The sequence below is a fragment of the Bos grunniens genome, chromosome 26 (assembly GCF_055505025.1).
Source record: "Bos grunniens cultivar Pamir isolate PY7600 chromosome 26, Bosgru_T2T1.0, whole genome shotgun sequence".
Classification (NCBI taxonomy): Eukaryota; Metazoa; Chordata; class Mammalia; order Artiodactyla; family Bovidae; genus Bos; species Bos grunniens.
Genome location: NC_141190.1, coordinates 20,091,331 through 20,118,983, shown reverse-complemented (window position 1 = coordinate 20,118,983; position 27,653 = coordinate 20,091,331). Strand labels below are relative to the sequence as shown.

The 27,653-nt window shown below is 38.7% G+C and overlaps 1 protein-coding gene across 13 annotated transcripts in view; it reads left to right on the top strand.

Moving 5' to 3' along the window:
• Positions 1 to 27,653, top strand: part of HPSE2 (heparanase 2 (inactive)) — a 715,384-nt gene that overhangs the window by 285,774 nt on the left and 401,957 nt on the right. The window lies entirely within an intron of this gene.

The window sequence follows — 27,653 nt, the reverse complement described above, 5'->3', positions numbered from 1 at the left end:
ATAAGTGGTATGACCAGAATCAAATTCAGATCTGTCAGATCTCAGAGCCCATGTTAAAACAGCTCTGCTATACTCCAAGACAGGTATCTTTGAATATTCTACTGTTGTCAATAAGATTATATTAAGGTAGCTGCTGAGTGGAGAACTTATACCATTAGAGGGAAATATGTTTAGACTCAGCATGAGAAGTTTTTCTGACAGAGCTGTCATGAAGTGGACAGGGTAGCCTGTGTAGCTGCAAACTTCGGACATGAGAAATATTCAGACAGGGGTAGGTGATTATTGTAGAGAAGATATTTGCATACAACTGGAGGTTAAGTTTATTCAGAGATTTCTTCCCCAATGCTGGAATCACTTGGAGGAATTTTTTTTTTTCCAAACCAACTTTATTGAGGTAAAATTAACATACAATAAATGTACCTGTTTTAATTGTACATTTTGTATAAATTTGTACAATCATGTAACCACTACTATAATTAAGATGTCAGTCAGTCAGTCAGTCATTTTAGTCACTCAGTTATGTCTGACTCTGCGACCCCATGGACTGCAGCACGCCAGGCTTCCCTGTTCATCACCAATTCCCGGAGCTTGCTCAAACTTGTGTTCATTGAGTAGGTGATGCCATCCAATCTCATCCTCTGTCATCCCCTTCTCCTCCTGCCTTCAATCTTTCCCAGCTTCACGGTCTTTTCCAATGAGTCAGTTCTTTGCATCAGGTGGCCAAAGGATTGGAGTTTCAGCTTTAGCATCAGTCCTTCCAATGAATATTCAGGACTGATTTCCTTTAGGATGGACTCGGTTGGATCTCCTTGCAGTCCGAGGGACTCTCAAGAGTATTCTCCAACACCACAGTTCAAAAGCATCAATTCTTCAGTACTCAACTTTCTTTATAGTCCAACTCTCACATCCATACACGACTACTGGAAAAATCAAAATGTAAAACATTTCAATGTCTTCAAAGTGCCCTTATGTTCCTCCCCAGTGAATGCCCCCTCCATTCCCATCCTCAAGCAAACATTAATATGTTTCTCTTACCATAGGTTAGCTTAGTCTTTTCTAGAGTTTCATATGAATAGTATCTTAGTGTATGTTGGGTTTGGCTATTCCCACTCATAATTCTGAGGTTCATTCATGTTGCATGTGTCAGTATCTCATTATTTTTTACTGCTAAGTAGTAGTCTTTTATATGGGTATACCACAATTTCTCAATTCATTCACCTGTTGATTTATTTCCAGTTTTTCGCTACTATTAATAAAACTACCATGAAGATTATATACACATTTTTGCATGGGAATTTGTTTTCATTTCTCTTCAGTAGATAGCCAGGAGTGGAATTCATGGGTTGTATGGTAAATGTAGGGGTTTCCCTGGAAGCTCAGCTAGTGAGAAATCCTCATGCGATGCGTGAGACCCCGGTTTGATTCCTGGGATGGGAAGTTCCCCTCAGACGGTAAAGAATCCGCCTGCAATGTAGGAGATCTAGGTTCAATCCCTGGGTTGAAAGATTCCCTGGAGAAAGGCATGGCAACCCACTCCAGTATTCTTGCCTGGAGAATCCCCATGGACAGAGGAGCCTGGTGGGCTTCAGTCCATGGGGTCTCAAAGAGTTGGACGTGACTGAGCGACTATGCATGCATGCGTGCACGCGCACACACACACACACATATGGCAAATGTAAGAAACTGCCTGTTTCTGAGGTGGTTGCACCATCTTATGTTCTCATAAGCCTCATCCTAAAAATGAGGGTGATAATACCTATTTCATAATATTGTTTGCAAGAATTATATGAGATAATGTACATGAAATAGTTGGACCAGTTATGGCACTTGGTAAGTACTCATTAGCTACCCCCTTCCTCCCTGTTCCAAGAGAGGGGACGATTCTACAAAGGTTTAACACCAAAAAATAAAAGTGTTAATTGCTTTTTCAACACTGTACTTCTCACTTCTGTCACAGAAGTTAGTCACAATTCTTGGCTACAGAGATAATTAAAATCATTCAGGGGAAATGAGACTTGTCATAAGGCAATTTATTTTCAATGTCAGACAGTTAACTGGTTGATGAATTAGTTTGTGGTTTTTGGAAGTTGGGTCTGTAACTGAACTCAGCAGAAAAGACACTGGCACAGCTTTGAATATCCTGATTTTTCCTATATTGATCTGTAAAGGATAGTAGAGGGTTCTGTTCAACAAAGGCCTGAGAGTTCATAAACTGGGAGATCCGGAGAGAAGGGTTCATATTTTTTCGTTTCTGGTATATTTGCTGTATTTACTCCCATGCCTTGCACATTGTCATGTGTTATTGTATTAAGTAGAAGATTGACTAAGCGATGTCAGGATATATTGAAGAATTTTTATTCTAAATTTATTCCAAAACTCATTTAAGATTGCTGGGATTGTGATGACGCTTTGGTTATCATATTAGGTGGTGACCTTGGACGGCCGAGGATTTGGATAATGCAAATGGGATATAGTACGCCTAATCCCAAGGGCCCTATTATTTTCTGATAGCATTTATTTAATTTAAATAAATGCTTTTCTCTTTTGAAAAGAATTTTTTGACTTTTTGCTCATTTTTTTTTTTTATGTTTTCCATCTCTAGTTTTGTGTCTGAAAGATTTGTGGCAAAATGCTAGAAGTATAAGATAATTGGCAATGGCACTCCACTCCGGTACTCTTGCCTGGCAAATCCCATGGACGGAGGAGCCTGGTGGGCTGCAGTCCATGGGGTCGCTATGAGTCGGACACGACTGAGCGACTTCACTTTCACTTTTCACTTTCATGCATTGGAGAAGGAAATGGCAACCCACTCCAGTGTTCTTGCCTGGAGAATCCCAGGGATGGGGGAGCCTGGTGGGCTGCCGTCTATGGGGTCGCACAGAGTTGGACAAGACTGAAGCGACTTAGCAGCAGCAGCAGCACACATTTAAGAATGTAACAACTGTTAAACCCTTTACTTACATTCCATGAGTCAGTCAGAAATGAATGTTCCACATCCATGGGCTTTCATCTACACTGATTCTGCATGGTTTGAATTATTTATTCAGTTTATTCTTAACCCTTCTATGCTTATGTGATCACTTTGAAATTTTGATGACCTGCTATTCAAATGGTTTTCTTTGGCTATTGTTGCTCATTTGGATATGATTCTCTTTTTTGTTTGTTTCTAAGTTCAGTGGATATTGAGTTGCTATTGGAGTAAATGGAGTGGCCAGAAGAGTTTAAAATCTAGCTCTGTCAGTAAAATAATCACGACAAAAGCATACCTTCTAATGTCCCTGTGCATACAGTGTAGAAATGTGTAAACTGTTAGGATGTCCTGGGCTTAATGCCCCCTTTATAATCCCAGAAGAACCCAAACTGTCATGTATTAATGTTATCCTTTACCTGAGGGCTTCCTTGGTGGCTCAGACAGTAAAGAATCTGCCTGTAATGCATGAGACTTAGGTTTGATCCCTAGGTTGGGAAGATCCTCTGGGGGAGGAAATGGCAACCTACTCCGGTATTCTTGCCTGGAGAATTCTATGAACAGAGGAGCCTGGTGGGCTACAGTCCACGGGGTCACAAAGAGTGTGACACAACCGAGCGACTAACACACACACACACACACACACACACACACACATCCTTTACCTGGAAGGTTTTTTTCTTTTGTTTCTTTCATTTGTTTTTATGTACTGAATTTTTATGTGCATTATATAACAATACCACACTTATATTGAAAAAAAATGTTTTTAAAGAAAAAACCAGGATAACTCAATTTATCCAAATAATCAACTGATTTCATTTTCTGTGTTCTTTTCTAGTCCTTATATACATGTATGTACATTATTCTATAGTTGAAATCATAATATAGAAGCATTTGGGTCATGCTTTCTTTACTTAGCATTATATCATACACTTTTTTTCATGATATCATCTACCCCTTGTAATAATAATTTCAGTGGCTTATTTCTCTATCAAGTGTATAACCACTTTTTAATTGTCAAACATTTAAATATTTTGCAGTTTTTTTCCTGCTGCATTCAGTAATACCACAAATTATCTCATTAAATGCTTCATTTGTTCTTTATAATTATTTCTTAAGAATAAATCCCCAAGAGTGAGGTCACTGGGCCAAAACATAGTAAAAAACATTGGCATATATCTTGAGCACTTTCCATATGCTGATTTATGAGTGGAGCAAATCTCTACCCAGATTTAATCTTCACAATAACCTTCAGATAGCTGTATTATTGTCTTTAATTTATGGCTATGATAACTATGTTAAACAACTTAACTAAATAGGCATTGAATCCTGCCACTTTGAAAACAGCAAAAGTGCAGCTTGCAACCACTATCTATCTGACTCTAATGTTCTAGATATATTTTACTAAATTTCTCTTCTAAAGAATTCCATTAATTTGTAGCAGTTCTCCACCCTGTCCTGTCCACCCAAACTATGAACCTTATAAAACATTAACGGCACCCCCCTCCCCTCTGTCACACTCTACTCAGTCTTGTTAATTTATAAAAAGCAAAAGATACCCTGTAGTTAATCGAGAATATTGGAGCTGGAAGACAACTCCTGGAATAGCATCTTATTGATTAATAAATTGTAGTTCAAAGTTCAAGTTTTCTGAAACCAGTCTGAGATCCTTAATTCCCTGGGCTAGTGCCCTTTGCAGTGTACTTTGCTGCCATCCAGCTGTTCATGTCTTCCTTCTGTGTTCTGATTCTTGTTCTCACTTGGTCCATGCCCACAGATCAGATCAGATCAGATCAGTCGCTCAGTTGTGTCCGACTCTGCGACCCCATGAATCGCAGCGCACCAGGCCTCCCTGTCCATCACCAACTCCCAGAGTTCACTCAGACTCACATCCATCGAGTCAGTGATGCCATCCAGCCATCTCATCCTCTGTCGTCCCCTTCTCCTCTTGCCCCCAGCCCCTCCCAGTATCAGAGTCTTTTCCAATGAGTCAACTCTTTGCATGAGGTGGCCGAAGTACTGGAGTTTCAGCTTGAGCATCATTCCTTCCAAAGAAATCCCAGGGCTGATCTCCTTCAGAATGGACTGGTTGGATCTCCTTGCAGTCCAAGGGACTCTCAAGAGTCTTCTCCAACACCACAGTTCAAAAGCATCAATTCTTCAGCGTTCAGCCTTCTTCACAGTCCAACTCTCACATCTATCTATACGTGACCACAGGAAAAACCATAGCCTAGACCAGATGAACCTTTGTTCGCAAAGTAATGTCTCTGCTTTTGAATATGCTATCTAGGTTGGTCATAACTTTCCTTCCAAGGAGTAAGTGTCTTTTAATTTCATGGCTGCAGTCACCATCTGTAGTGATTTTGGAGCCCAGAAAAATAAAGTCTGACACTGTTTTCACTGTTTCCCCATCTATTTCCCATGAAGTGGTGGGACCAGATGCCATGATCTTCGTTTTCTGAATGTTGAGCTTTAAGCCAACTTTTTCCACTCTCCAATTTCACTTTCATCAAGAGGCTTTTGAGTTCCTCTTCACTTTCTGCCATAAGGGTGGTGTCATCTGCATATCTGAGGTTATTGATATTTCTCCCGGCAATCTTGATTCCAGCTTGTGTTTCTTCCAGTCCAGCGTTTCTCATGATGTACTCTGCATATAAGTTAAATAAGCAGGGTGACAATATACAGCCTTGATGAACTCCTTTTCCTATTTGGGACCAGTCTGTTGTTTCATGTCCAGTTCTAACTGTTGCTTCCTGACCTGCATACAAATTTCTCAAGAGGCAGATCAGGTGGTCTGGTATTCCCTTCTCTTTCAGAATTTTCCACAGTTTATTGTGATCCACACAGTCAAAGGCTTTGGCATAGTCAATAAAGCAGAAATAGATGCATTTCTGGAACTCTCTTGCTTTTTCCATGATCCAGCAGATGTTGGCAATTTGATCTCTGGTTCCTCTGCCTTTTCTAAAACCAGCTTGAACATCAGGAAGTTCACGGTTTACATATTGCTGAAGCCTGGCTTGGAGAATTTTGAGCGTTACTTTACTAGCATGTGAGACGAGTGCAATTGTGCAGTAGTTTGAGCATTCTTTGGCATTGCCTTTCTTTGGGATTGGAATGAAAACTGAGCTTTTCCAGTCCTGTGACCACTGCTGAGTTTTCCAAATTTGCTGGCATATTGAGTGCAGCACTTTCACAACATCGTCTTTCAGGATTTGAAATAGCTCAACTGGAATTCCATCACCTCCACTAGCTTTGTTCATAGTGATGCTTTCTAAGGCCCACTTGACTTCACATTCCAGGATGTCTGGCTCTAGGTCAGTGATCACACCATCGTGATTATGTGGATCATGAAGATCTTTTTTGTACAGTTCTTCTGTGTATTCTTGCCATCTCTTCTTAAAATCTTCTGCTTCTGTTAGGTCCATACCATTTCTGTCCTTTATCGAGCCCATCTTTGCATGAAATGTTCCTTTGGTATCTCTGATTTTCTTGAAGAGATCCCTAGTCTTTCCCATTCTGTTGTTTTCCTCTATTTCTTTGCATGGATCGCTGAAGAAGGCTTATCTCTTCTTGCTATTCTTTGGAACTCTGCATTCACATGTTTATATCTTTCCTTTTCTCCTTTGCTTTTCGCTTCTCTTCTTTTCACAGCTATTTGTAAGGCCTCTCCAGACAGTCATTTTGCTTTTTTGCATTTCTTTTCCATGGGGATGGTCTTGATCCCTATTTCCTGTACAATGTCATGAACCTCATTCCATAGTTCATCAGGCACTCTATCTATCAGATCTAGGCCCTTAAATCTATTTCTCACTTCCACTGTATAATCATAAGGGATTTGATTTAGGTCATACCTGAATGGTGTATGGTTCTCCCTACTTTCTTCAATTTAAGTCTGAATTTGGCAATAAGAAGTTCATGATCTGAGCCACAGTCAGCTCCTGGTCTTGTTTTTGCTTACTGTATAGAGCTCCTCCTTCTTTGGCTGCAAAGAATATAATCAATCTGATTTCGGTGTTGACCATCTGGTGATGTCCATGTATAGAGTCTTCTCTTGTGTTGTTAGAAGAGGGTGTTTGTTATGACCAGTGCATTTTCTTGGCAAAACTCTATTAGTCTTTGCCCTGCTTCACTCCGTGTTCCAAGGCCAAATTTGCCTGTTACTCCAGGTGTTTCTTGACTTCCTACTTTTGCATTCCAGTCCCCTATAATGAAAAGGACATCTTTTTTGGGTGTTAGTTCTAAAAGGTCTTGTAGGTCTTCATAGAACCGTTCAACTTCAGCTTCTTCAGCATTACTGGTTGGGGCCTAGACTTGGATTACTGTGATATTGAATGGTTTGCCTTGGAAATGAACAGAGATCATTCTGTCGTTTTTGAGATTGCATCCAAGTACTGCATTTCAGACTCTTTTGTTGACCATGATGGCTACTCCATTTCTTCTGAGGGATTCCTGCACGCAGTAGTAGATATAAGGGTCAATCTGAGTTAAATTCACCCATTCCAGTCCATTTGAGTTTGCTGATTCCTAGAATGTCGACATTCACTCTTGCCATCTCTTGTTTGACCACTTCCAATTTGCCTTGATTCATGGACCTGACATTCCAGGTTCCTATGCAGTATTGCTCTTTACAGCATTGGACCTTGCTTCTATCACCAGTCACATCCACACTGGGTATTCTTTTTGCTTTGGCTCCATCCCTTCATTCTTTCTGGAGTTATTTCTCCACTGGTCTCCAGTAGCATATTGGGTACCTACTGACCTGGGGAATTTCTCTTTCAGTATCCTATCATTTTGCCTTTTCATACTGTTTATGGGGTTCTCAAGGCAAGAATACTGAAGTGGTTTGCCATTCCCTTCTCCAGTGGACCACATTCTGTCAGATCTCTCCACAATGACCCGCCCATCTTGGGTTGCCCCACGGGCATGGCTTAGTTTCATTGAGTTAGACAAGGCTGTGGTCCTAGTGTGATTAGATTGACTAGTTTTCTTTGAGTATGGTTTTAGTGTGTTTGCCCTCTGATGCCCTCTTCCAACACCTACCGTCTTACTTGGGTTTCTTTTACCTTGGGTGTGGGGTATCTCTTCACGGCTGCTCCAGCAAAGCGCAGCCATTGCTCCTTACCTTGGATGAGGGGATAGAGAAGAATAAAATTCTAAGGAATAAGCCTACCTAAAAAGTCAAAAGAACTGTACTCATAAAACTGTAAGATGCTGATGACTGATACCAAAGATGACACAAACAGATGGCACAAACATATACCATGTTCTTGGATTGAAAGAAGTAACACTGTCAAAATGACCATACTTATCAGATACCAACTATACATGTTGCAGAGTAAGGTCAAGAATGAAAGCGTAAAAACAAGAATAAATCCAGTCTGTATGACTGAATCAAGCTCATTTTCAGTTCATTTTTATTGGAGGAGGAGCAAGAGAAAAAAATCTAAAACCTAAGTCCATATTGTTTTAGAAAAGAAAGTGATAGGTATCCCACTGATATCACTGGTGAGATGGCTAATTCTGGAGATGTGACTCGAAATGACTAGTTTTCATCTATCTTTTCATCAATTTCAAATTGAAAGGCATATGAAATTTAATTGACTTCCTGCAGTTCCTTGTTTTTGGCAGAGGAATGCCCTGTTCATAGTTAACAAGAGATTTATTAAAGCGTTATGGACTGTAGAGAAATATCTTTTGATATCCAAATGAATTATGTGTGTTTCAGTGTGTTTATGCCACTAAGTTTGAGGAGGAGAAAAGGAGAGGATAATAGAGAAATTAATAAGTGCCGTATTTGTGGTTAACAACAGATATTATCATTCCCATTTTACAGATGAGAAAACCAAAGCTTAGAAAAGTTAATTGACTTAGTGTCACAAAAGATAATTAAAAGGTGAGATGGTATGTCTCTGATTTCCTTATGGTTTCTTCTCTCATTGACACTCAATGACATTTTTGCCTAATTTTCTAGTACAAAAATTGGTATAGTCAATTATGACTATCATTTTAAGTGGATAAGTCAAGATTTTTAGCTGGAGTTTCAATTTCAAGTTCTCAAAAGTTAATAGAATGAATAGATAGAAAAGTAAAAGGATATAGTAGAAAAGCATTATGAACCAATTCAACATAATTAATATTTATACAATTTTCACACAGTAGCAGGATACAAATTCTATTCCAGTTCCCGTAGACTATATACCAGGAGACACTGGAACATATCCAGGGACTTAAAACAAGGTGCAAAAATTTCATGATCTAAAGGTATTGAATTGGGTTTCCTGGTGGCTCAGAGGTTAAAGCATCTGCCTGTGTCTGCCTGCAATGCGGGAGTCCTGGGTTCAATTCCTGGGTCGGGAAGATCCCCTGGAGAAGGAAATGGCAACCCACTCCAGTATTCTTGCCTGGAGAATCCCATGGACAGAGGAGCCTGGTGGGCTGCAGTACATGGGGTCGCAAAGAGTCGGACATGACTGAGCGACTTAATATAATATAATATAATATAATATAATATAATATAATATATATATAAAGGTATTGAAATCATTCAGAGTCTGTTCTTTTATCACTGTGGAATTATGTTAGAAATCAGTATCAAAAGATATTTGAAAATAACCCACAGGTATTTAAGTGCAATGTGACATTTACCAAGAGAGATCTTTGACTTAGCCATTGAAAGCCTCAATAAAGTTTAAGAGACTAAAAAAACACAGAGGGTGATTGCAGCGAAGAAAGCATTTAAATGAGAAATTACTATCAAAATGAGAAATTCATATCAAGAATATTTTAAAAATCCCATGTATTTGGAAATTAAATGTCCATTTTTAAATGATAGGTGTATCTAAGAAGCCTTAACAAGGAAAATTAGAAAATATTTGTAACAATAAAAATGAAAAAGAGAATTTATCAGAATGTGTTGCATGCAGCTGAAGCTGCTCAGTGCAACTAAACACAATGTAGAATCTTGAATAAGATATGGAAACAAAGAGTGGACCCATGAAATTTTGTGAAATTTGAACAAAATCTGTGCTTTAGTTGTTAATACTGTATCACATGTTACTTTTCTGTGTTTTTTTTTGTTGTTGTTGTTGTTGTTTTGCAGCATAGTATTTCTTTGTATTCTCAGAATTGAATTAGAGAATTCAGGCCTGTCCCCCCCCAATTTTTTTTAATCCTAAAATAATAAGCTTTCTAGACTTTTAGCAGTAGTATTAGATGTTTCAAAGTTCTGAGTGAATATAAATTTGAAATCTACCATTCTAGTCATGCTTAGTCAAACAAGTATAACGAAAATGTTATAAATTCTTTAGCTAAGCAAAAACTTAACGTTTGCTAAAATATATATATTATGCATACAATTATATGTATAATGCACATGCAAAAACAAAAGCTTTATATTATATGTATAATACACACAAAGAAAAGCTTTTCTACTACATTTGATAAAGGCTTGAGAAACAACAACAAAAAAGAGACAGAAATTGGAAAACATAAACTAAATGAAATGTGAGCACTGAATACAAAATAGAAAAAGTGAAACAAACTAGATAAAAGTAAAAGAGTATCATAGTCCAGTTGGTTTTAAACATGGCTGCTCATTAGAATCGCATGTGGAACTTTGGAGAAGAAAACAATACCTGGGCATTTGTATTTTTCAAAAAATCCCAAGACAATTCTAATGTGCATCTGGATTTAAAAAAGTGTTTACAGGTTTTTCTATTAAATGGTAGTTTTTTTGATATCGAATTCTTATTTTATCAGTTTATCAGTTTGATTTCTCTGTCACATCTGAACCAGAGTCTTGCCTGGTAGAGTATTCTTGGTTGTAATTGCTTCCCTTTCATCACTTTAAATCTATCATAATATTCCCTTCTGGCTTATAGTTTCTTTTAAGAAATCAGCTTATAACCTTATGGAAGTTCCCTTGTATGTTATTTGTTGTTTTCCCTTGTTGCTTTTAATATTTTATCTTTGTCTTTAATTTTTGTCAGTTTGATTACTATGTTTCTTAGTGTGTTCCTCTTAGGGTTAATCCTGCCTTGGATTCTCTGAACTTCCTGGACCTGGTTGACTATTTCCTTTCCCATGTAAGGGAAGTTTCAGCCATTATCTCTTCAAATATTTTCTTGGCTCCTTTCTCTCTATCTTCTCCTTCTGGGATGTCTATAATGTGAATGTTGGTGCCTTTAATATTGTCCCGGAGAAGGCACTGGCAACCCACTCCAGTACTCTTGCCTGGAAAATCCCATGGACAGAGGAGCCTGGTAGGCTGTAGTCATGGGGTTGCAAAGAGTCAGACACAACTGAGCAACTTCACTTTCACTTTTCACTTTCATGCATTGGAGAAGGAAATGGCAACCCACTCCAGTGTTCTTGCCTGGAGAATCCCAGGGATGGCGAAGCCTGGTGGGCTGCCGTCTATGGGGTCACACAGAGTCTGACACGACTGAAGTGACTTAGAAGCAGCAGCAGCAGCAGCAGGGGTCTCTTAGACTATCTTTCTTTTTTCATTCTTTTTTCTATATTCTGTTCTGTGACAGTGATTTCCACCATTCTGTCTTCCAGGTCACTTATCTGTTCTTCTGCCTCAATTATTCTGTTGATTCCTTCCAGTGTATTGTTCATCTCTGTTTGTTCTTTTGTTGTTCTAGGTTTTTGGTAAACATTTCTTGCATCTTCTCCATTCTTTTTCTGAGATCTTGGATCATCTTTACTATCATTATCCTGAATTCTTTTTCTGGAAGGTTGCCTATCTCCACTTCATTTATTTGTTTCTCTGGGGTTTTATCTTGTCCCTTTATCTGGAACAAAGTCCTCTGCCTTTTCATTGGATTAATTTTCTGTGGTGTCATCGTCATTCTAGTGGCTCTTCCCTCTGGTGGATAAGACCATGAATCTTGTGTAAGCTTCCTGATGGGAGGAGCTGGCAGTGACAAAAACTGGGTCTTGCTCTGGTGGGCAGGGCCATGCGCAGTAAAACTTTAATTCAACTGTCTGCTGATGGGTGGGACTGTGCTCCCTCCCTGTTTGTTGTTTGGCCTGAGGCAACCCAGTCCTGAAGTCTACAGAATCTATGGTAGGGTTCATGGCAACCTCCAAGAAGGCTTATGCCCAGGAGTACCTCCCAAGACTGCTGCTGCCAGGGGTCCCAACCCCACAACTGCTGACTCCTGCCTTCATAGAAGACTCTCCAACACTAGCAGATAGGTCTGGTTCAGTCTCCTGTGGGATCACTGCTCCTTTCCTCTGGGTTCTGGTATATGCAAGATTTTGTTTGTGACCTCCAAGAGAGGAGTCTGTTTCCCCCATTGCTGTGGATGTCCTGTAATCAAATCCCACTGGCCTTCAAAGTCAGATTCCCTGGGGATCCCTAGTCCTTTTGCCAGATCACCAGGTGGGAAAGCCTGACATGGGGCTCAGAACTTTCACAACAATGGGAGAACTTTGGTATTATTATTCTTCAGTTTGGCTTGCCCACCTGGTATGGGATTTGGTTTTATCATGATAGCACCCCTCCTACCATTTTGTTGCCGTTTCTCCTTTGTCTTTGGACATGGGGTATCTTTTCTTGGTGGGTTCCAGTATCCTCCTGTTGATGGTTGTTCAACAGCTAGTTATGATTTCAGTGCTCTCTCAGGAGGAGATGAGTACACAGCCTTCTACTCCACCATCTTCAGCCTTCTTCCTTATAATTATCATTTTTAATAAGTAGACAAAAATATTTATCTTTTTCTGACTTTAGAAAGTATGCTGAAGTAATTTCCTTAAATATGGGAATGTGAGTGATGAGATTCCATGGACAGATTTCAATGGAAAATAGATGTAGAGAGAATGGAAAGAAAAATCTGTTTGCTAAATTTCCTTCAGGGCTAATTACCATGTACTGCTGGGCTTTCTTTAGAACTTACCCTGATGTGTGTGTGTGTGTGCGCACGCATGTATGCAAGTACATGCATATTTAAAGGTCTTTCTCTGTATTCATTGATTTTTGCAACTGGTCTTTTTGTGTGTTGAACTTTCATTTTAAAATTACTTTCCTTGTATTTCCTTTTGCCATATTGTTTTCACTGAGGCTTACGTTTCCTGTTTTCTAAAGGATACATTTGTGCCAAGTTTGGCAAATGCTTGTTTTTCGTCTCCTCCCCCATGCTGCTTCTCTTATTTTCCTCTCTGTAAGTTTTTTCTTTACATTTTCAAGATTCATCATTTCTGTCCCTCCTCCCTTTTTGCTTTTTCTGTTTGTTCCTGGTTGCTGAATTGTTTTCCTTCAAAGGCCATCCCTGTGAATATTTAGATCCTCTTTCTTTCCTGACCACATGGCTTCACAATGCCTCTCTGTCCATCCTTCTTGCTTCCCATTTACTAGAGTCATTGATCCTGTGTTGTCCCACATGGTTCACATTTTTTAAACCAGAAACATCTGCATGGGGAGGAGATGCTAATAATAAATAATTAAATTTAGCACTTTCCTGTGTCTTAGGCCTCTTTACTAATGTTACTTAATTCTTTTACACAACAACAGAGTGAGTTGGCAGTATCATTTTTTTTCCCACTGCAGAAACAAAGGGCCTAATGACTTGAAGAAACTGAGCTAAATTGAGATCCAACCCTGGAATTCATGAAGTGTTGCAGCTAACATTATGAGTCCTAACTTTGATTTGAAAAAAATACATATTGTATGATTGTATTCTATAGAGAATGAATCAGAGGTGATACAGCTTTTGTGATACAGGAAAACTCATTGTTTAGTATCTTAATCATTGGAAACTTGTGACTTTTTAAACAATTAGCACTGAGGTATTTCTTTGTGTTATTTACAAAGGAACCAAAACCGTTACGTCTGCTTTACGTTCTTTAGAAAACAGAAGATTGAGAAGGGTCTGACCATCTTGTTTGTCTTTGTATGTATATAACTTATTGCAAATGAGACTCATTAAAACTGGGAACTATTTTTTGACAGTTAGTTCAGCTTCCCTGGTGGCTCAGATGGTAAGAATCTGCCTGCAATGCAGGAGGCCTGGGCTCGATCCCTGGATCAGGTAGATCCCCCCGTGAAAGAAATGGCTACCCACTCCAATGTTCTTGCCTGGAGAATGCCATGGACAGAGGAGTCTGGTGGGCTACAGTCCACGGGGTCACAGAGAGTCATACACAACTGGGAGTAACACCTTCACGTCACTTTTTATTTCTATTATAGCTTCCAAATTCATGATTCATCCTAAAACTTGCCTCCTTAGAAATAACATTCTGGCTTCCCATTCTCTGTTGAATTAAGGAAGTACTCTAGGAACCATATGTGGCTGGCTCTGCATTAAATATATCAATCTTTTCTTATGCTTGGGTGGCTTTGCATTAAATATATCAATCTTTCAATCCTTTTCTCTTCCCGAATCTCCAATCTTATTAAGTTACTCATCAGGCTATTCTACTATTTAGCACCAAGCCTGGCACATGGTAAGTCATTTCAGCTCTCCATTCTATGTATGGATGAACATCACTATCCCTTCTAATGAATCCTTTTATCTCTCTTCTTAGGCTTTGTGTTTGATTCATTAGCGTGCATTTCTTCTGTCGTTTTATAGATCTTTAACTCCTTATTAAAGCATTATACTCAGTAGATGATCTATAAATTTATTGGGAGTTAGGCATATGTGAAAATAATATATCTTTATTCAACATATTCTACTAAATTAGATTGGCATGCCTTTTATTTAGTCCAAGCAAGTGTATTTTTACCTTATATGCCTTGGGTGTATCTATATGTTGTAAATATTTCATTATGCCTGTTTTATAGATGAGAAAAATAAGTATCAAAGAAATTAAATAATTTGCCCAAGGTAGTGGATTAAAACCTGAATTGACCTACATCCAAGCCAATAAACCATCAAAAAAAAAAAACTTTGAGAACTTTTACTTACAATAATAGAATATACCTTTTCATCTTACTGCATTTCCTAAAATGATAACAACTGAATTTACCAAAGTAGTCTTTTCAATCTGATACTTCACTTATAAGTATTATGAAATAGTTCCTATAGTCTTTATGTTGTACAATAATAGCTATAAATGGAGTATAACCTTTAAAATATTTTTATTTTTTAACTTTTACTTTGTGTTGGAGTATAGTTGATTTACAATGTTGCTTTCAGGTGCACAGCAGAGTGATTTGGTTATACATATTAACGTATCTATCCATTTTCAGATTATTTTCACATTTAGGTTATTACAGAATATTAGTAGAGACCCCTGTGGTATATAGTAGGTCCATGTTGATTATCTATTTTATATACAGTAATGTGTAAATGTTAAACCCTAACATCTATAGTTTATCCCTTTCCTCGCCTTTCCCTTTTGGTAATCATAAGTTTGTTTTCTAAGTGTGTGAGTCTGTTTCTGTTTTATAAATAAGTTTGTATTATTTTCTAAGATTTCACATATAAGAGGTATCATATGATATATGTCTTTCTTACTTCATTTAGTATGATAATCTCTAGGTGCATCCATGTTGTTGCAAATGGCATTATTTCATTCTTTTAATGGCTGCATTATATTTCATTGTGGCTACTCTTGTTGAGGAGCATGGCACTAGAGTGCAGGCTTCAGTAATTGCAGTACACAGGCTTAGTTGCTCCATGGCATGCGGGATCTTCCCAGACCAGGGATTGAACCCATGTCTTTGGCATTGGCAGGTGGCTTCTTAACCACTGGACCACCAGTGAAATCTCTTAAATTTCTATTTTAATTAAATATTTTTAGAAATCTTTTACTGTAAGCCATCTACAATTCTATTTGCAGGTACAGAGTACTAGGAGGCAATTTAGGTAGCAATATAGTGAATACACATGCTCAAACTGTGTCCAGATTCTGGCTCCATTGTGTCCCAGCTCTATTATCTTGACATTTTACTTAACCAGTCTGGTCTTGGTTTCTCGTCAATTGAATGGGAATAATAATAGATACCATCTCATAAGTTTGTTGAGAAGATTAAATCAGTTAATGCTCAGTATGGTACCTGGCAAATCATAACTGAAAATAAATGCTAGTTGTTTTTCAAAAGTAATAAATGTGACACTTCTGCATTGCAGGCAGATTCTTTACTGTCTGAGTTACCAGAGAAGCCCAAATTAAATAATAAGTAGGATTTAATCTTGATGAAGAGTAAACTGATAAAGAATTTAAATAGTTAAAAATCAACTGTGCCATTTTTTTAACTTCTAAACCAATGTGTCAGTTATTTGTAGAATTGTGATTTGCCAAGGCCGGTGTCCTACTTTAGGTTGAGTAGCAGATATGCAGTGAGTGAGGATATTTGGGGGCAGTTTACATTCAACTTTTAATTTATTCAGCATCTACCATGTTCCCTGTGTTGCTCTGGGATCTACGGATTCAGAAATGAACAACAAAAATCTTAGCCCAATGGAAATGTGCATTAAGCTTAAGAGTATATCAGGGGAAGAAGGATAGCTTCTGGGGGGTGGAAAAAGGATCTAAACCACAGAGAATGTTAATATATAGTAATTACAAAGGAAAGTATGTGAGATCTAGTCTTTAAAACTAAACTGGAATGTCCATTTCCAGCCAAGATGGAATAATAGGAACCAGAATTATGCTCTTGACTTAAATAAGTAAAAAGTTGGACACAGTATAGGTAGATTTCAGATTCTGGACAACAGACAGCACAGGACTATCACTGAGAAAAGAGAGAGAAGTGTCTCCAACTTATTGCCTGCAAGTAGTTTCTAGGTCATGTGTAGGATATATAGGATGCTATTTTTGTTGTTGTTGTTTAGTTGTTAAGCTGTGTTTGACTCTTTTTCGACTCCGTGGGCTGTAGCCCGCTAGGCTCCTCTGTCCATGGGACTTCCCAGGCAAGAATACTAGAGTGGGTTGCCATTTTTTTCTCCAGGGCATCTTCTCAGCCCAGGGATGGAACTTGTGTCTCCTGCATAGGATGCTATGCATGCTAAGTCACTGCAGTCATGTCCAACTCTTTGCAATACTGTGGACTGTAGTCCACCAGCCTCCTCTGTCCATAGCATTCTCAAGTAAAGAATACTGGAGTGGGTTGCCATTCCCTTCTCCAGGAGATCTTTCTGACCCAAGGATTGAATGTATGTCTCCTGTGTCTCCTGCATTGCAAGTGGACTTTTTACTTCTAAGCCACTGGAGAAGCCCATAGAATGCTATCCGGATGTATAATAAAGGGATATAATTCTTTTCCTGAAAAGAGGCTTCCTTGAGGAAGTTAAATTTATGCTGAAACCTAAAAGTTTCATTTATCATTCAACACATATTTATTGAGCATCTGTCATATTCATGCAAGGGCTTCTCAAGTGGCTCAGTGTGTGGTAAAGAATCCACCTGCCAAGCAGGAGATGCAGGTTTGATCCCTAGGTTGGGAAGATTCCCTAAGAAGGAAATGGCAACCCACTCTAGTATTCTTGCCTGGGAAATTCCATGAACAGAGGAGCCTGGAGGATTACAGTCTATGGGGTCGGAAAAAGTCAGACACGACTTGGTGACTCAGCAACAACACATTTATGCGTTGTTCTAGGTGTTAGCAGAGAAGGCAATGGCAACCCACTCCAGTACTCTTGCCTGGAAAATCCCATGGATGGAGGAGCCTGGTAGGCTGCAGTCCATGGAGTCGCAAAGAGTCGGACACGACTGAGCAACTTCATTTTTACTTTTCACTTTCATATACTGGAGAAGGCAATGGCAACCCACTCCAGTGTTCTTACCTGGAGAATCCCAGGGATGGTGGAGCCTGGTGGGCTGCCATCTATGGGGTCGCACAGAGTCGGACACGACTGAAGCAACTCAGCAGCAGCAGCAGCTAGGTGCAAGGGTGGCAGAACTGAACAAGATGACAAGGTAGGTAACTTGCTCTCATGGACTTACTTCCTGGTGATGGAGGTTAGGGATGGCATAACCACTTAATATTTTATACTGAAAAAATAGAAGCTTCAATCACCTAGAAGTGAGAGAGATCCTAGTATGTCCAAGCAATTAAACATTTAGTTTGATTAAAATGGAAATACAGAGGACAGGTTAAGAACTGCAATGAAGCTGGAGGATGATGCAGGGGTCAGAGCATGCAGAGGGTTATAGGCCATGCTGAGAATATGGTACTTTATCCCAGTGGTAATAGGAAACCTGTTTGTGAAGCAAAGAAGAGATTGATTCAGTTGCTGTTTAGTTGCTAAGCTGTGTCCAGTTGTTTGCATCCCCATGGACTGCAGCATGCCAGGCTTCCCTGTTCTTCATCTCCTGGATCGTGCTCAAACTCATGTCCATTGAGTCGGTGATGCCATCCAATGATCTCATCCTCTGTTTCCCCCTTCTCCTTTTGTCTTCAATCTTTCCCAGTATCAAGGTCTTTTCTAATGAGTTGGCTCTTTGTGTCGGGTGGTCAAAGAATTGGAGCTTCAGCTTCAGCATCAGTCCTTGCAATGTATATTCAGGGTTGATTTCTTTAGAATCAACTGGTTTGATCTCCTGACTCAATTACATATTATTAAAAAAGCCTAGTCAAGAATGAATTGGAATGGACAAGAAGCAGGGAGATCAGTTAGCAGGTTAATGCAGATGCCCCAGTGAGAGGCTGTAGAGACTGTATGACAGTAGTATGAAAAGAAGTAAATGAGTGAGATAGATTGAATGCTAGATCAACTGTCTGGGGAAGGGTGAAACAGAGGGATATGAGGGATGGCATCCCTGTTTCTGTCTTTAGCAATTGGGAGAATAATTTTTTTTTTTTCTGAAGAGACAACTCTGAAGAAAGCATATATTTGAGGGAGAATAAGTTTAACTTTTACAAAACTGCATTTGAGATGCCTGTGAATACCCACTTGGAGTTGTCAAGGTAATGAACACATATGTCTAGGGCTCAGGTGAGAGTGCCATCAAGATATGGGAGACTTAAGCATGTAGACAGTAATAGAAGTCATGGGTGTTGATAAAAGGAACTCTGTCCCCAATAATATGTCTAAGCATCTATTGTTTTGATTTTGCTTCTCTGTATGCTTAGTGGTTGTTTTAAGGTATTCCACCCACATCTGTATTCTGTAAGTGATGCTTTTAGTCTTTGGTTTCTTTTAGAGGACTTCCTACTTCTTCCTAGCTTCTTGTATAAACTTCTATACATAGTGCAAGTACCATAAACACTTTTGGTAGAGAAACCAGGAAGAATTATTCCTGTTCCAACTGATGACTGGCAAGGATTCACTTTTTTCTCTAACAGGTTTATCATTCCACATTTGAGGCAATAGTTATCTTAGGCATTACAGAAATTTTGATGGATTTTTTTTTTCTTTTGCCATAACGTGTATTCTGGCAAAATAAATGTTCATTCCCTTATTGGATCAGGCGGCCAGGAATGTAGAGTTCAGGGAAATCCCTAAAGTAATGAGCTCTGCAGTGTAAAAACCCATGTGAATCATTTTCAAGCACGAATTGATTGAGCTTGTCCCCAAACTGGCAAAGGTTTTATGGAGCAAACATCTGTGGCTTTGGTGGACCTCAAGAAAATAGGCTTACAACTTAAAATTTTTGAGTTAATACTGGGGAACAACTGTGGCTCTGTGTGTGTGTGTGCATGTAAGATGCATTTCTTCAGAATTCTGTTCCAATGAGGAACATGAGTTTTACATTATGATTGTTTCCCTTTCTGTACATGACTTTGCCTTCAGTCTTTTGCCTGTTGAAGCTGCAGTGCTGGTCTATTCCGACGTTTCTTCAGTGCAGCTGGAGGCATGTCTTTTGGCAAGGGTCTGTGTTTATTATAATCTCTGTGATGTGCAGAAGTAAATTTCTTCTTTAACTTTCTCTTTAAATACTTAGAATTATGAATGTGGTTTTAATTAAGGATTTCAAATTGAAACATTTCCTTTTCCTTAGGACAGTTTTTAGTTAGAATATTTTAGAGTTTTGAGAAATACCAGACCCTAACACATAAAATGCAAAAAAAAAAAAAAAAAAAAAATCATCAGTCAGTCCTTTAAATTGCCATGGTGTGGATAAGGGTATAGTGCATGGATTTAGGTCACAGTCACAGCTAAATAACTCTTCTTTGGCCCTTTAAATGACTACAAGCTATTTGCAGACTTGGAAAATCTTCCCTAAATAATATGGTGAACATTCCTTTATGTAAACTCATGCCTGTAAGGCTTAGGTCTTATTCCAGGTCTGGCTTTTCATATCCCACACTAGCTTTTCCTTTCTTAGGCTCATGACCTTGACAAGTAAGTTAGCCTTCATGAACCTCAGGAGATGCATATGTGTAACTCAGGTGTTTTGCTCTTACCAGCCACAAAATGAATACTCAAAATTAAATAACTCTATGTGCTCTGCTTCCTCTTGGTTATTAAATCCATCTATCTACCTACCTATCTATCACCATCTATCTGTCTAGATACTCTCGTAAAATTACACTGAAATAACTCTGCAGAGCTATTACAGAATCTGAATAACAATTGTTGCCTCCAGCAATTGACTAGAGGTAAGAGGGAGACTTATTTTTCACCATATGGATATCCTTTTATACTACTGAATTCCGCCCCCTCCTCCATGTTTAAGTATTTTTAAAAAGCAGCAAAGCAAAATCACTATGAATAGAAGCCTCTATCTTTTGAATTGTGAGGATTATTTTCTGTTCTTGGAATTTGTTTTTTTCAGATATTCCTAAGATTACCCTCCCAGTCCTAAGTGGTCAGTCCTCTTTATTTTCAAAGGAAAGTCTGCTATGCCAACAAAGGATTTGTATTAATTCTTGTTGCTGTTGCTGCTCTCTCTATCTCATAGTGTTCTCCTGTATTTGAGGATAGCTTGTAGGACCCACTAGTTCCTGCCCAGAAGCATTGCTTTGTTTGCTTATAGTTTTGAGCCTCCACTCTTTTTTCCTCCACAGTCTCATGGCTGCAGCACAGTCAGCAAGCAGCTGCTAAGGAATAACTCAGAAAGAATGATGAAATAGAATTGCCAGTGTTTTCAGGAGGTCTACTCTTGCAGAAAGCTATTGGCTCCTGTTTCGTGGGTGGGGATTCCACAACTTCCCTGGATAGATGTGGTCCAATTGAGTCCTTCCATCCTATGTTGTTAGTATAAAATTTCTCTTGCTGACTTGGATGAAGATAGAGTACATGTATGAAATGAAGGTGATAAAATCAGGATCCAAAAATATCTGAGTAGGCTGCAACTAAACTAAGTATCCCAAGATAGACTTAAATATACATATAGCCAAGTGATCTATCACTTAAGGAAAGAGATGTTTGAGCATTCACATATGAAAGAGAACTAGGATTTTAGGTGAAAGTGATGGGCTACTGAAAATGTAAATGCTTAGGTTCTTTTAAAATAAGAATACCTAGAATGAGAACTATAATAATCCCATCCTGTCAGATAATAAATAAGCTGTTATTTTCTGTAGCAGCATCTTATTTTTGAGGAGGTAGTAACAAATTGTGTTTATAGGAGAGTAATAAAAATGGAGAATAGCCTGAATCATTTTGATGATGTTTAATTATGATAGCTAGTACTTGTTTTCCAGTTGCTGTGCATCAAACATTCTTTTAAGTGCTTGTATTAATTTTTATTGTGTAACCATGGTAGATTAGATTATTGTTTAGTAAATATTTGCTCCTCCATCACCCCAAATCCATTAGGAGAGTAAACTTTCCCACCCCATTAATGTTGAGCAGAGCTGTGTGACTTGCTTTGGACACATGGTCTGCAGAGTTTATTTCCTCTCCTCTTGACTTTGGGCTTGGGCATATGACTTTCTTTGACCAATGGTAAGTTAGTAGATGTGATAGGCAGAAGCCCAGCTCTTTTCTAAAATTTATTTTTAATTGAAAGATAATTGCTTTACAGCGTTGTGTTGGTTTCTGGCATACAACAACATGATTCAGCTATCAGTATACGTATGTCCCCGTCCTCCGGAACCTCCCTCCCACCCACTGCCCTATTCCACCCCTCTAGATTGCTATGGCGCACCAGGTTGAAGCTGTCTCTGTTATATAGCAAATTCCCACTAGCTGTCTGTTTTACGTATGCTAAAGTATATGTTTCAGTGCTACTCTGTCAGTTCGTCCCATCCCCTCCTTCCCCCACTGTGTCCACAAGTCTGTCCTCTATGTCTGTGTCTGTATTCCTGCCCTGCAAATAGGCTCATGAATACCATTTTTCTAGATTCCATCTATATGCATTAATATACAAAATATGTTTCTGACTGACTTCATTCTGTATAAAAGGCTCAAGGTTCATCCACCTAAGTTCAACTGACTCAAATTTGTTCCTCTGTATGACTGAGTAATGTTTCATTGTATATATGTGCCATATCTTTTTTTTTTTTTAATCCATTTAGCTTGCCTTCATGTCCTGGCTATTGTAAATAGCACTGCAGTGAACATTGGGGTAAAATATGTCTTTGTGGAGTATGGTTTTCTCAGGTGTATGCCCAGTAGTGAGATTGCTAGGTCATATGATAGTTTTATTTCTAGTTTTTAAAGGAGATGCCATAGTGGCTATATTAATTTACATTCCCACCAACAGTGCAAGAGGGTTCCCTTTTCTCTACATCCTCTCCAGCATTTATAGTTTGTAGATTTTTTTGATGACGGCCATTCTGACCAGTGGGTTGATACCTCATTGTAGTTTTCAATTGCATTTTTCTAATAATGAGTGTTATTGAACATCTTTTCACATGTTTATCTGCTATCTACAAACAAAATCTGTTTGTAGAAGCCTAGCTTTGTGTGTGTATATGTGTGTTTTCTTAGTTTGGTTTCCCCCCTTACACTCCTGCTTTTCATCGTGACATGAACTTGTCTTAGTAGCTGCTCATTTGAGGAAAATAGGACATATCTGGAGCAGACCCAGATCCAATCAGCAGCTTTTGGAGAAAATCACAGCTAAGACTAGTGTATAGCTCAGCCCCAGTCAACCTATAGATGAGAAGGCTAGAATAAATGCTTATTGTTTTTGCTATTGAGTTTTGGGGTGTTTTGTTATGCAATATTACTGTGGCAATAGTTGATCAGTTTTGTAACAGACAACCTAAAAGTCTTCATGGCTTACAACAAGAAATTATTTTTCTCAAAAGTTTATAAATCAGTTGTGGGCTTCCCTCATAGCTCAGTTGGTAGAGAATCTGCCTACAATCCAGGAGACATGGGGTCTATCCCTGGGTCAGGAAGATCCCCTTGGAGAAGGAAATGGCAACCTACTCCAGTATTCTTGCCTGGAGAATTGCATGGACAGAGAAGCCTGACAGGCTACAGTCCTGGGGTTCACAAGAGTTGAACACAACTTAGTGACAGGCCACAGTCCGTGGGGTCACAAGAGTTGAACACAACTTAGTGATTAAACCACCACCACCACCATGAATCAGTTGTGGTTCTACTGGATTTGGCTGAGCTAGTAGGGTAGGTTTGGCATTATAGTTCCAGTTGGGTTCAAGTATGCTTTGTGTGTTTTCTTACTTTCCTTGTATTAGTGACTTCCTGGTCCCATGTTCTTATGAAAGATCATCACAGCACATGAGAGCAAGCAAACCAAAAGTTTCTAAGTCACTTCTGCTAGTGTTACATTGGTGAAAGCAAGTCATTTGGCTAAACCCAACATCACTGATACAGGTAAGTATGCTTAACCCACAGTGTAGGCCCTGCATGCATTGCAAAGAAGATGAATGTTTACTTCTAACACAGAGAGGCATGAAAAGTTGAGGACAATGATTGTCCAGTCTACTCCAGTGATATGCACTTAATTTAATCTTTACAACAACACTATGGAATCAATACCATTATTATTTCTCTGTAACAAATGGGGTAACCTAAGATATAGGGTATTAAGTATCCAAGTATCACACAGTCATAGGTTGTTATAGAATTTGAACCTTTGGAATATGACGCCAAAGACTGTACTTTTTGCCACTATGATTCACCTCTTCCCAAACTTGGCGTATGAGCAATATGTAAAGGCATTAGAGCTGTTTTGTTTGGAGAGGAGAGGCCATGTGTTCACCATCCATCCTCCTACCTCTGAAGGGCTATCATATGGAAGAGAGAGATTAAATACTTTTTATGTATCTTCAAAATGTAGTGTCCTTGGTATTGGTAGCAGGTAGAGAAATCAAAGGGATATAAATTTTGGCACAATTAAAGAAAACCTATATAACAGTCAAATGTTCTCAAAGATAGAATGCATCCAAGCAGATACCTAGATGACTACTAGGTATAGATGTTATAGAGAAGGTTCATGTGATTAATCAGGTTAACTTGCGAGAAGATTGAAATTTCAGCCCTTCTAGCCAAAACATTCTGTAATTCTATTAAAATGTTAATTGTTCTAGAAGTATTCATTTGCAGTCAATAAAAACTGAAAATATAATAAAGCAGAATTTTCCGATGTTTAAAATGGCTAGAAAATTTTAAAAGTTTTTTATTTTATATTGAAGCATGGTTGACTAAAAATATTGTATTAATTCAGGTTTATAGCAAAGTGATTCAGTTATATGTTACATATATCTATTCTTTTTCAAATTTGTTTCCTATTTAAGTTAGTACAGAATATTTAGCAAAATTCCCTGAGCTATACAGGAGGTCCTTGTTGGTTATCTATTTTAATTATAGCAGTATGTACATGTCAAGCCAAATCTATTCCTCCTCCCCCATCGATCCCCCTAGTAACCTTAAGTACATTCTTTATGAGTCTGTTTCTCTTTTGTAAATAAGTTCATTTGTATCATTCTTAAAAACGATTCTACATATAAGCAATATCATATGATATCTGTCTTTCTTTGATTTACTTAGTATGATAATCTCAAGGTCCATCCATGTTGCTGCAAATGGCAGTGTTTCACTCTTTTTAGTGACTGAGTAATATTCATTGTATATCTGTACTATATCTTCTTAATCCATTCCTCGTTCGATGGATGTTTAGGTTGCTTCCTTGTCTTGGTTACTGTAAATAGTACTGCAATGGACAGTAGGGTGCAAGCATCATTAGAGTTTTCTCCAGATATATGTCCAGGAGTGGGATTGAAAGATCATATGGTAACTCTATTTTTAGCTTCTTAAGGACCCTCCAGACTGTTCTCCATAGTAGATGCATCAATTTACATTCCTACCAGCAAAGTAGGAGGGCTACTTTTTGTGCACACACTTTGCAGCACTTATTGTTTATTATTTGACAGCCATTCTGACTGATGTGAGAAAAGACCTCACTGTAGCATTGATTTACATTTCTCTAGTAATTAGTGTTGTTGAGCATCTTTTTATGTGTCTGTTGGCCCTCTGTATGTCTTCTTTGGAGAAATGTCTATTTAGGTCTTCTTCCAATTTTTTGATTGGACTGTTTGTGTTTTTTATATAAAGCTGTATGGCCTCTTTGTTTACTTTGGAAATTAATCCCTTGTCAGTAGAATCATTTACAGATATTTTCTCCTGGTCAGTAGGTTGTCTTTTCATTTTGTTTATCAGATCAGATCAGATCAGTCCCTCAGTTGTGTCTGACTCTTTGCAATCCCAAGAATCGCAGAACGCCAGGCCTCCCTGTCCATCACCAACTCCCAGAGTTCACTCAGACTCACGTCCATCGAGTCAGTGATGCCATCCAGCCATCTCATCCTCTGTCGTCCCCTTCTCCTCCTGCCCCAATCCCTCCCAGCATCAGAGTCTTTTCCAATGAGTCAACTCTTCGCATGAGGTGGCCAAAGGACTGGAGTTTCAGCTTGAGCATCATTCCTTCCAAAGAAATCCCAGGGCTGATCTCCTTCACAATGGACTGGTTGGATCTCCTTGCAGTCCAAGGGACTCTCAAGAGTCTTCTCCAACACCACAGTTCAAAAGCATCAATTCTTCGGTGCTCAGCCCTCTTCACAGTCCAACTCTCATGTCCATACATGACCACTGGAAAAACCATAGCCTTGACTAGACTGACCTTTGTTGGCAAAGTAATGTCTCTGCTTTTGAATATGCTATCTAGGTTGGTCATAACTTTCCTTCCAAGGAGTAAGCGTCTTTTAATTTCATGGCTGCAGTCACCATCTGCAGTGATTTTGGAGCCCAGAAAAATAAAGTCTGACACTGTTTCCACTGTTTCCCCGTCTATTTCCCATGAAGTGGTGGGACCAGATGCCATGATCTTTGTTTTCTGAATGTTGAGCTTTAAGCCAACTTTTTCACTCTCCACTTTCACTTTCATCAAGAGGCTTTTGAGTTCCTCTTCACTTTCTGCCATAAGGGTGGTGTCATCTGCATATCTGAGGTTATTGATATTTCTCCTGGCAATCTTGATTCCAGCTTGTGTTTCTTCCAGTCCAGCGTTTCTCATGATGTACTCTGCATATAAGTTAAATAAACAGTGACAATATACAGCCTTGACATACTCCTTTTCCTATTTGGAACCAGTCTGTTGTTCCATGTCCAGTTCTAACTGTTGCTTCCTGACCTGCATACAGGTTTCTCAAGAGGCAGATCAGGTGGTCTGGTATTCCCATCTCTTTCAGAATTTTCCACAGTTTATTGTGATCCAGACAGTCAAAGGCTTTGGTGTTTTTCTAGAACTCTCTTGCTTTTTCTATGATCCAGCGGATGTTGGCAATTTGATCTCTGGTTCCTCTGCCTTTTCTAAAACCAGCTTGAACACCAGGAAGTTCACAGTTCACATATTGCCGAAGCCTGGCTTGGAGAATTTTGAGCATTACTTTACTAGCATGTGAGGCGAGTGCAATTGTGCAGTAGTTTGAGCATTCGTTGGCATTGATTTCCAAGGAGATCAAACTAGTCAATCCTAAAGGAAATCAGTTCTGAATATTCATTGGAAGGACTGATAACTGAAGCTGAAGCTCCAATACTTTGGCCACCTGATACGAAGAACTGACTCATTGGAAAGACTCTGATGCTGGGAAAGATTGAAGGCAAGAAGAGAAGGGGATGACAGGGGATGAAATGGTTGGATGGAATCACCGACTCAATGGACATGAGTTTGAACAAGCTCCACTAGTTGCTGATGGGCAGGGAAGCCTGGTGTGCTCCAGTCCATAGGGTTGCAAAGAGTTCACATGACTGAGTGCCTGAACTGAACTGATAGTTTCCTTTGTTGTGCAAAAGTTAATTAGGTCCTATTTGTTTTTTTTTTTTCCCATCACTTTAAGAGATGGATCCAAGAAAAATATTGCCTCCGTCTTATGTCAGAGAGTGTTCTGCCTGTGTTTTCCTCTAGTAGTTTTATAGTATCTGGTCTTACATTTAAGTGTTTAATCCATTTTGACCTTTGTAGTGACCCCACGGTAGTTCACTAAGAATGTTCTGCAGTGTCGCTTTAGCCACTTAGAAAAAACATTCTTTTCCTTTATGTAGTATTTTTATAAAACTTTGACCTGCTTTTTAACAAAATATCACAGTGTGGCACAAATAACAAGTATAATTAGCAACGTGTTCTACATTTATTCTTCTGGTGCTTTTCAAATTAAAATCCCGGTTGGTTAAACTTTAATATACAAAATTTAATTTATATAGAATCCCAGTTAAAACAGGGTGAGGTCTGACAAATCATTCAGGCTTCTAAAATACTGTCTAGAATTGACTCCTTTTGGGGCCCATTTTCTAGAATACATACCAGTTAGAAAATTAAAAACAAGCAAACAAAAATTTTCCTGCAAATGGCAATTCTTTATATGAAAACTAAG